Source organism: Mustela putorius, unplaced genomic scaffold, assembly GCF_011764305.1.
Source record: "Mustela putorius furo isolate JIRA1106 unplaced genomic scaffold, ASM1176430v1.1 tig00000487_pilon_pilon_pilon, whole genome shotgun sequence".
Classification (NCBI taxonomy): Eukaryota; Metazoa; Chordata; class Mammalia; order Carnivora; family Mustelidae; genus Mustela; species Mustela putorius.
Genome location: NW_025421399.1, coordinates 1628498 through 1638736, shown reverse-complemented (window position 1 = coordinate 1638736; position 10239 = coordinate 1628498).

Below are 10239 nucleotides of genomic sequence, written 5' to 3'. Positions count from 1 at the left end.
AACATTAAGGAACATTAAGGAAAGGGGCCAGAAAGTACAGTCTGGTCTGTTATTAAGTAAGCACAGCTGGTTCCAGTGTCCTGGCACCTCCTTCTCCAAGAACAAGTTTGACTCACTCACTCGAACAAGTTTATTTGCCGACAGGAAAGTGAGGAGGAAAAGGAGCCAGAATTTGCCGCACACCTCATCCAAAAATTGCATTTCTTACCAAAAAGGAATTCTGACTTCACCTGCAGCCACGTCCTCTGTTCTGGGTGGGGCTCTGGGTGCTGCTGAAGGAGCTGCCTTGTCTTGCTCCGCTGTCATCCCTGGAGAGGGTCTTGTCTGCGCAGGAAAGCAGGCATGCAAAACCCAGCTTGGATCTGGGGCTTTGAGCAGAGTAGATTTCTCCAAAGGATGACAGCTGAAACGTACAAGATACAGTTTGACTTTTTTTTTTTTAATTTCTTTATTTGCTTTGTTTTCTTTTTTCCTACCTAGTGATCAGTGGGGGTAAGGTGCTCGGGGGTAGACAGTAGACACTGGCTGGATGGACGACTGTCACCTTTTTGATGAGTGGCCCTGTTGATTTTTTTTTTTTTTAAGATTTTATTTATTTACTTGACAGACAGGGATCACAAGTAGGTAGAGAGGCAGGCAGAGAGAGAGGGTGAAGCAGACTTCCTGCAGAGCAGAGAGCCCGATGCGGGGCTCGATCCCAGGACCCTGAGATCATGAACTGAGCTGAAGGCAGAGGCTTTAGCCCACTGAGCTACCCAGGCGCCCCCCTGTTGATTTTTTACAAAAACAGATTGGGGAAAGCAGGTGGAGGGAGAGTTGGGTTAATCATTGTTAGCCGGTGAAAATGGCTGACTTATCGCTGGCGTGGTGAGAAAGTTCAGCTTCAGGACCTTGAACTGTGCATCTATTGACCAGGTGGGGGGAGCGTGGTTCATGTCTCAGGATGGGCTGGACATTTTGTCCACAGAAAAACCCCAGAGGGCATTTGCTTCACTGTCAACAGTGAACAGCTGCCTGTTCACTACCTTCTCCTTACGCCCCAGAGTCTGCCTTCTACCAACATCAGGTGGACGATGAGAACTTTGACAGGAAGCATGGACCGGCCACCCTTTGCCTGCCCCCGCCCCCCCCATCTTCCTTGTTGTCCTCCCTAGAGAAGCTGTTGTTCCCTCCAGAGAATATCCTGTTTCCACACATGGTCAACCAGTCCCCTCCCCACCAGATGGTAGACAGTTCTCCTGCTCCACGTCAACCCTTGGGCAATGCCAAATCATGTGAGCCCTCAGGACACATTCTTGCTGTCAAATTTCATCCTTCCTTCCAGGAGTTAAACTTTGTCCACGGTGCACTGCAGAGGCAGAGGCACGGGAAGTAAGTCTCCAATATAGTGGTTGGAACCGTGTGCAAAAAGCTCATTTTCCCCTTCCTTCTGGTCTGTACCCCGGAGGCAAAGAGGGGCTATCCAAGGTGAGACAGGAAATGTGACTCAAGCTAAAGATGCCATCCCTTCCTTGCTTCAAGGCTTCTTTGAAATTCTTTGAAAGAATTGGGACCGAGGAACAAGAAGGGAAACTAAGTCCTGCGGCTGCCAGAGCTCAGTCCAGTGGGAGGTGGAGTGAGGTGGGGTCTGCCGGGGCGGGGGGGTGGTGGTGGTGGTGGTGGTGGTGGTAGAGGTGGGTGTGGGACAGAAGGAAGGTCTTGATTTCCCTTAGAGGATTCTCAGAGACACCCTCAGGCCTCCCGCGGGCGGCCCCAAAGACCACCCCTCCCCCGCTGCTATCGCCAGGATTTAACAGGAAAATAAAAGATTACAAGGGAAGATGAAAGAGCTGTGTGACCTTGGCTGAGTCACTACAGTCGTCTGGGTTTGACTTTTGTCAACAGTTTTGAGGAGACTTGGTGACCGCCACCCTTCGTCCTGTGTTAACATTCCCGACTCTTTGGTGCTCCCTTGAAAAGGAGTTCCCATGACGTGGTTCCTGACTTTTAATGACCCAACAGAAGTCAATGATTCATTATTGCTAGAAGGAGAAGATAAATGTGTTCATATCTTCTTCGTTAAAATATTTTCCAAAGTCCTGTAGTTATGGAGCACCTGGCAGGCTCAGTTGGTGGGGAGGTGGGCTCTTGATCTCAGGGGTGGATCTGAGCCCTACACTGGGTATAGAGATTACTTTAAAAAAAAAAAAAAAAAAAGGCGGGACGCCTGGGTGGCTCAGTTGGTTAAGCGGCTGCCTTTGACTCAGGTCATGATCCCAGCGTCCTGGGATCGAGTCCCACATCGGGCTCCTTGCTCGGCAGGGAGCCTGCTTCTCCCTCTGCCTCTAGCCTGCCACTCTGTCTGCCTGTGCTTGCGCTCTCTCTCTAACAAATAAATAAAATCTTTAAAAAAAAAAAAAAGGCAACATAGTCACATAGTTTTTAAAAATTCAGAGTTCAGGGCGCCTGGGTGGCTCAGTGGGTTAAGCCTCTGCCTTCGGCTCAGGTCCTGATCTCAGGGTCCTGGGATCGAGCCCCACGTGGGGCTCTCTGCTCAGCGGGGAGCCTGCTTCCTCCTCTCTCTCTGCCTGCCTCTCTGCCTACTTGTGATCTCTGTCAAATAAATAAAATAAATAAAATAAAATCTTTTTAAAAAATAAATAATATAAAAGTAAAAATTCAGAGTTCAAAGGAATATTCAGTGAAGCTGGTTTTTCCTCCCACCTCTGGGCAACTTCCAGATACCAGTGTGCAGCCCAGAGCTGCCAGGCAAAAGGGGTCCAAGAAGCCCTCTGGGGGTCTCCAGTAGAGGGGAGTTCCCTGCACAGACGCTGGAAGCCAGCCCAGACGGAGACTGGAGGAGGGGGCAGTTCCCCCTTCTCTTCCCCCCTCTCTTTCTCCCCCAGCTCTGCCCTGCAGTCTTTTAATCAACTCTTTCCTTAATGGCCGGAGCGTTTTTGTCCCAACCAAAACACCACACTGCACAGCCAGTTATGAGCCCTTCCCTCTTCCGGAGCACAGCTGGGGGGAGATAATTAGGAAATCAGTAGTCTTGTACCCTTTGAGCCCACACCTTACCCCCTCTGAGAATTCCCCAATGAGGACCACAATGCAGAGAAAGAGGAAGAGGCCTGGAATTGTCCTGAAAACAAACAGTGAGGTTTCCCTGCCCCCCAAACCCCACCCCCAAGCCTGCAAAGGGCCAAGGAACTATTCTGAGCTATGAAAACACGGCAGGGCTCTGCTAGGAAGTAAACAGCCGTCTGTCCCGCCAACGCCTGTCTCCCTGGACACGAGTCCTGACACTGCTGGATCTCCGGCCAGGCAGGAGACAGAGGGAGAAAGGCAAGGAGAGTCTTGCATGCTTCCCTCCTCTAGGATGAAAGGGAAAGACAGTGTTTGCTCTATTTTTAGGAGTTTAAAGATTTCCTTTACTATAGTAGGGCTGAAGTGGAAGGAGGGTGGCACTGGAGTCCCGGAAGTTCAGGGGATCTCTCCAACCTTGAATTCCAGAAAGTAGGACGCCTGCTGCTCCCTCCTCAGCCCGGTGCAACTTCTGTCTGCTCTACTGGGAAGTCCACATGACCTTCTCACTGTCATATCTGCTGATTGGCCTTTTCTCATCCTTCTTCCTTGATCTTTTGGCCACATCTGGCACTTCTGACAGCTATTTTGAAGGGTTCGCCCTCCTTGTGTTCAGGGTTGCTCCAGCAAGCTCTCCCCTCCTCTCCTCTCTCCTCTTCCTCCTCCCATGGCATGATGTTGGACACGGCTTGGACACCACTTGGGTGTCCCACACATTCCTCAAATCCACGAGTTCCTTCCAGACCTGTTCCTCCTCTGGACTTTCTTGCTTTGTATACACCTCTCTTCTTCCTCCATCCTTTAGGCACTGAGCCTGGCAACCTTTGAGTCATCCTCAATGCTGCCTCATTGGGTTCTGACCATATATTTTCTATTCTTGCTGCTCCTTGTCAATCTCTCTGCCTAGACCTGCTAGTCAGTCCCTTATCGAATGATCTCCTACTCCCCTTCTCGCTGACGGCCCAAGTCCTCCAATAGACTGCTGGCAAAACAGTCTTCTTACAATACAGTTCTTCTCACTGGTCATCTAAAAAATATCCAGAGGCTCCCCAATGCCTCCAGAATGAAGTTCAAATTCAAGTTTAGTCACAATCAGACCCCAGGTGATCTTTCTAGCCTTATGTTTCCAATCTCTCCTTCATGGATCCCTCACTCTAGTTCTATATTAGATGGGTTTGGATTTCCCTGATACACCTTGGTTTTCCTAAATTTGCTCTTCCCTTCACCTGGAATACAATTTTCCCCATCCCCTCATGTCCAGATTATTTTTTTTAATTAACATATATTATTAGCCCCAGGAGTACAGGTCTGTGAATCTCCAGGTTTACATACTTCACAACACTCACTGTAGCACATACCTTCTCCAATGTCCATAACCCAACCATCCTCTCCCTAACCCCCACCCCCTTCGTGTCCAGATTCTAACCATGTTCAGGGGCAAACTAATAAAGCCTTTCCAACCCACTAAAGCTCACCCCTCCTCACTGTAAAGGAATAAACTGACCTGAATCCCCTAGCACTTCACTGTTCTGATCTTGGGGCACTCCTCATGTTCAAACCTTGCATTACAGTTGTTTTTCCTATGTCTCAACATTTTCCCTGCTGTTCTGAGCTCTGGGGGCCATGAAAACATTTCTTCCAGCTTTCAGAACTGAACTCTGAGTGTTTATCATGGTAGCCTATGTAGATGGCTGTGACAGTTCTCAACACGGCCCACTGTCCTTTTGCACTGTGACTTTGCCTGTCTTCCTAGCAACTTGTGAAGTTTACATCTCCATCCCTTGACCCTGGGCTTGATCTCAAGCCTTGGCTCGGAAAGCCTCCGTTCACTAGGGCTATCCTTTTGGGGCTGGGCCACAAAGGGGAAAAGTCAAGGCTGGTCTGCTGAGACTCACTGCTGTAACATGTGACCTGATGGCCAGCTCTAGCCACCAGACATGCGAGTGACACCAAATTACACCATCCAGCTCCAGTCCTACTGCCAGAGATCTGTGGCTGTGTGAGTGATCCTGGGTGATTCCGGCAGAAGAACTTCCCATCTGAGCCCAGCCCCGATAGCTGACCTATGGAACAAATAACAAATAAAATGATTTCCTGTTTTAAGTCATTAAGTTTCAGGGTGATTTTTTTTTGTTTCGTTTGGTTTTTGGTTTTTTGGTTTGTTTGTTTTTTTTTTTTTCCCCCAGGGCGGGTTTTTATGAAGTAGCAGAAGTGCCCAGTAGATGCTGGTTAATGAACTATGAAATACTGGCTAGTATTCATTGAGCACTTACTATACGTCAAGAACTGGTTTTGGAAAATTACATGGATTATCTCATTGAATCCTCATAAAAATTCCAAGGTAAATCTTATTACTGTCCCCATCTTACAGGTGTGGAAAGTGAGCTACAAAGAAGTTAAATAAATTCCCCAAGGGTGACATTTGCCAGAACCAAACGCCAGCAATCTAGCTCTAGAAACCCCACCACGAACACTATGCCATGTTGTGGAATGAGGAAAACGTGAACTCATTGGGGATGTTGCCTCACAAACACCTTTCCCATGTGCATGCCCCATGCTAGAGCATTTGGGGGGCCAATACTCAGCCTCTGCCTCTAACTCTCCCACCCCATGCTTCTTGGGGTCCATCCCAGGCTCTGGACCTCTCCTGTCTGTATCAGGAAAAGCCCAGTGTGGGGAACTGATTTCAGATCTGCCAATGTTCACCTACTCAGAAACCTTCTGTGCCATCTCCCCCTCTTTCTGTGACCTTTGCTGGGTAATGGTTCCAGCGGTGCAGGTCTCATCTGGAGAGGGAATGCTCAGGCTCAGCGCAGCAGTGTCGCCCTTTGGCCCCATGTCCTGGCCTAACCTGTACGGCCTGGGTGATTTTTCACTTGAAATTCTGGGGCTTTCTTAGATCTTCCTTTAAGAGGTAGTCAAAAAGGAAAAACTGGATATGAAATGTCTTCTTATAAAACAGAGAATTACTTGACTATAGCAATAGTTATTGTTTGTTCAAATTTCAACAAAGATGTATTTAAGCACCTGTAATGGGCATTGTGGGTCACCCATAATGCTAGGCACCAGGCCAGTAAGGCCAACAGGACATGGGTCTTGCCCCAGAGAGCTCAGTCTCAGATGGAGAGCAAAGGGAGAATACATGGAGACAGTGAACTAGAATTCAGCACTGAACCTCTTTGCAGGGTTCTGTCCAAAGTACCAAGGGAACAGGGAGAACAAAGCAACTAGGTTTGCTCAGGGAGTGCTATTCGAGGATGAATAAATGCAGGAAGGAGTAAGGGAGGACGAAGAGGGAAGAACCAGAGTAAGGAAGGAGGGGGTACAGAGGCGCGGGTGGATGGGAATGGAATGGGGAAGGCCACATGGTTGGAGCATTTAGAGTGTGGGACATCAGGATGGCAGGGGGTGCTGAAACTGATTTATGAATGATCCCATATGTCTGGCAGAGAGTAAGGAGCTCTTGGGATTTATTTTCACTTTTATTCTTTTAGAGAGGGAGACAGAGAAAGCGCAGGTACATGCAAGCTGGGCTGGAGAGGCAGAGCTTAAGCAAGCTTAAGATTCCATCCAGTGTGGAGCCTGATGTGGGGCTCCATCTCACAATGCTGATATCACGACCTGAGCCAAAATCAAGAGTCGGATCCTTAACCAACTGAACCACCCAGGTGCCCCCAAGGAGCTCTGGGGTTCAGCTGGCCAAGGAAAAACTGTAGGAGGAGAAAGGAAGGAAGGTGAGAATTTGCTCTGGAAGTTAGATGTGAAGTCTAGGCAAGGCTAGGTGGGTTGTAGCAGGAGAGTCTGGCTGATATCTCCAGGGCATCCCATGATGGTTTCTTGGTGAATTCACCACAGTCCAAGGGAGGGACCTAAGTCAGAAACCAGATTCATCAGATCACCCAGGGAGATCATCTTTCAGGAAGATCTAAATTCATCAAAAGAACAATTGCAGGTGAATCTTCATTTATGGTAACTGTCAAAGCAAAAATAATTTTTAACAGAATATCAATTAGTTCATGTATACAAGAGATATAATTGACTTGCCCATTTTCCTTCCATGACCAAGGTGTGATGGGAAGCTGGCTCAAGGAGCTGGGAATCAGAATCAGAAGTTGATCATGGGCTACGTTTGACAGTGTCTCATGCCTCCAACCAAGTGGCTAATGTGCCTCCAGGGCTGGACATGCCCAGGCTTGAGCTGGCTTCTCTGCTCTACACGTGGTCAGATTATCCCACTGGGTTGGATTCACTAATGCTCCTTTTCTGCACCTTCTTATTTTTTTTTTAAGATTTTATTTATTTATTTGACAGACAGAGATCACCCCAGGCGCCCCTACTGCACCTTCTGATGAACGTATTATTTATATATTTTAGACACATTCTTTGTAGATCTTTATATATCAATATTCCTCTGGCAAGCTTAGAACTGAACTGCTGTCCCAGAGTTTTCTCAACCTTGGATACACGTCAGAATCACCATGGTGAGGGAGCGCCTGGGTGGCTCAGTGGGTTAAAGCCTCTGCCTTCGGCTCTGGTCATGATCCCAGGGTCCTGGGATTGAGCCCCACATCGGGCTCTCTGCTCAGTGGGGAGCCTGCTTCCCCCTCTCTGTCTCTGTCTGCCTCTCTGCCTACTTGTGATCTCTGTCTGTCAAATAAATAAAAAATTTAAAAAAAAATCACCATGGGGAAATTTAAGAGCTGCTAATATCTGAGCCTCACCCCCAGGGACTCTGATGTGATTGGTCTGAGGTACAGCCTGGTATGCAGAGTTTTACAAGTTCCACCAATGATTTAATACACAGTCAAGGTCAAGAGGCTTTGCTTTAAGGCAACTGTGCATATTTCTGTTCTGGTCCATTGCATGTTGATTTTGCTCTTAGAGGGTCACTTACCATGGATCAGGTACCAAGTTCAACAATACTTCTCAAATATCACCTTGTTGAATTCTTTAACCAGGCCTGCCAGGCAGTGAGGAAGTACAGTGGGATAGGAGAAAGCTGTCAGCTATAATTCCACAAAGGCTTGGGTTCAAGCCCAGCCCCCTGTTTATTAGCCAGATGACTTGTGGCAAGTTACTTAATCCCTCTGAATCTTAGTGTTCTCATCTGTAAAATGGGAATGATAATAATATCTGCTTCTCAAGGTTGTTGTGAGGCAACAGATGGAAATTACCTCACCCGGGTTGGTCTTCATCATCCTGGCTCCATTTCAATGGGAGAAGCAGGAAAGACTGAGACTTCACTTTCCTTGAGGGTCTTTAAGAAAGGGGGAGTCCCCCATCATATTCTGGCCCACAGACATAAGGTCAAGGAGTATAAGGAATATGCCATGGGCAGGTGTCTGGGATAAAAGCCTTATAATCGATTTCCAGTCACAGAGTCCAGATGTGGGGAGGAAGAGGAAGAATTATATAGAAGCTGCAGATACCTGCCTACAAAGCCTGAGTGGAGCAAATATGGTCAACCATCAGCCATGGGCCATGTGTTGGAGGGGGGACCTGAAGCAGGTGCCGCTAAAAGACCAGCTTACATGGATAGTGTGTGTGTGTGTGTGTGGTGGTTGAGGTCCTTTAAGTGGGGTCTGTAGGTCCAGAGACCCACATTCCCAGAGTTCTTTCCCACTCACCAGGATTCCCCTACAACTTTGCTACTCTGACCCTTGGATCTCTCTGGGCTATTCCTCAGGGTCCGGTTACTCTTTCTCTTGTGGCTGGAAGCGTGTGTTCCCAGGAAGGCCTTCCAACGAGGCTGCCTCAGGGCTTTTCCTGAGCACTCCCTGCGCACCCACTCCTTTGGAGTGGCTCAGATGATCCCCTCTGACCCCAGTGGGGAGCCCATCACACACCTATTGGTTAGCAGGTGAGCCACAGTAGCAGAACCCCTCACACAGACCTCAGGCTGGGAGCACGTGTCCCCTCTCCCCATTCTTGCAAGAGGAGAAGCAGAGCTGAAACAGCCAAGAGAAGGATTCTTGGCTCCTCTCCGCATTTGTTTGGTGCAGGCTGGGGAGAGCCAAGAGGAGAGCATCTATACCCATCATGGTTCAAAGTTTTTCACACAAGGAAACACAAGAAAGTCAAAACAGGGCATTTATCCGGGCTGAGAGGATAAAGAGACACTAAATTGCTGACCTTAGAAACAAAATGGAAAGAAGCATCAGTTTAACTGTCTTAACCAGCTCTGCCTTCACCCCTTCTCCATCTGAGATATTTCACCATATCCTGCTGCTATTCTTGAATCAACAGTGTGGCTCCCATGGCTTTTAGTCTTTGTATGAAGGTCCCTTTGCCAGAACTCAGTTCCTTTCCACATCACTTGGTTAACCTGGGGGTGTAGGCAGTTCTCGAGGGAACCATAGGATTTCTGTGGTGTCTTGGCATTTCTATCTGCTCTCAAGTTGAGCTGGACTCAAATCTCTGTGCCCTCAATTACCCTCTTGCCATGGTTTGCCCTCCCCTAGGGCTGGGTCAGTGGCCTGGCCTTCCTCCTGGGAAAGGAAGACCCTCTCTTCCTGACCCCACAACCCCCTTTTCTAGAAAAGAGACTGACACAAGTAGGCAAGTTATCCAAGCAGAGGTGTGGACACCACTTTCCCCATGGGTTTCTCTAGTCTGGAGGCATCTCCCAATCTTACTCTTGCCCCCACACTCTTTTCTGGAAACTCTTCTAGTTCTTATTTATCCTCATCCACAGTATACACCCCAGGAAGGCCAGTGGGGATGGGAGGCCCTGGAGGCTGTTGACCAGGCCAGGCTGGTTCTCACTGGGACACCCCTGGCTCATTGGCATGCCTGCCCCTGATCAGACAGCCCCTGGCCTTAGGGCCAGGCTCCGGATGCTTTCTGGTTGCTATCTTCAGTGATGTTCTGGTCATGGGGGGGCTGGCTGTTGGAACGGAAACCACTGTCACTCATGGCCCTTAGAACATTCCACCCACAAAACCCCCTGAATTGCTTCTGTCCTTTGACCATCCTATCTCAAAAGCATATTCCCTGTGGTCTCCATCCATGCCAGGAACTCAGAAGACGATTTGGCAGAGGAGACAGATGACAAGATGACAGGAGGGACATTTTTATTCAGGTACCGAGAGGAGGGAAACGCCAGGGAGCAGAAGCTGAAGTAGCACGAGGAGGAGGAACACAGGGAGGAGAAGGAATGTTCTGGAATAAGAAGGA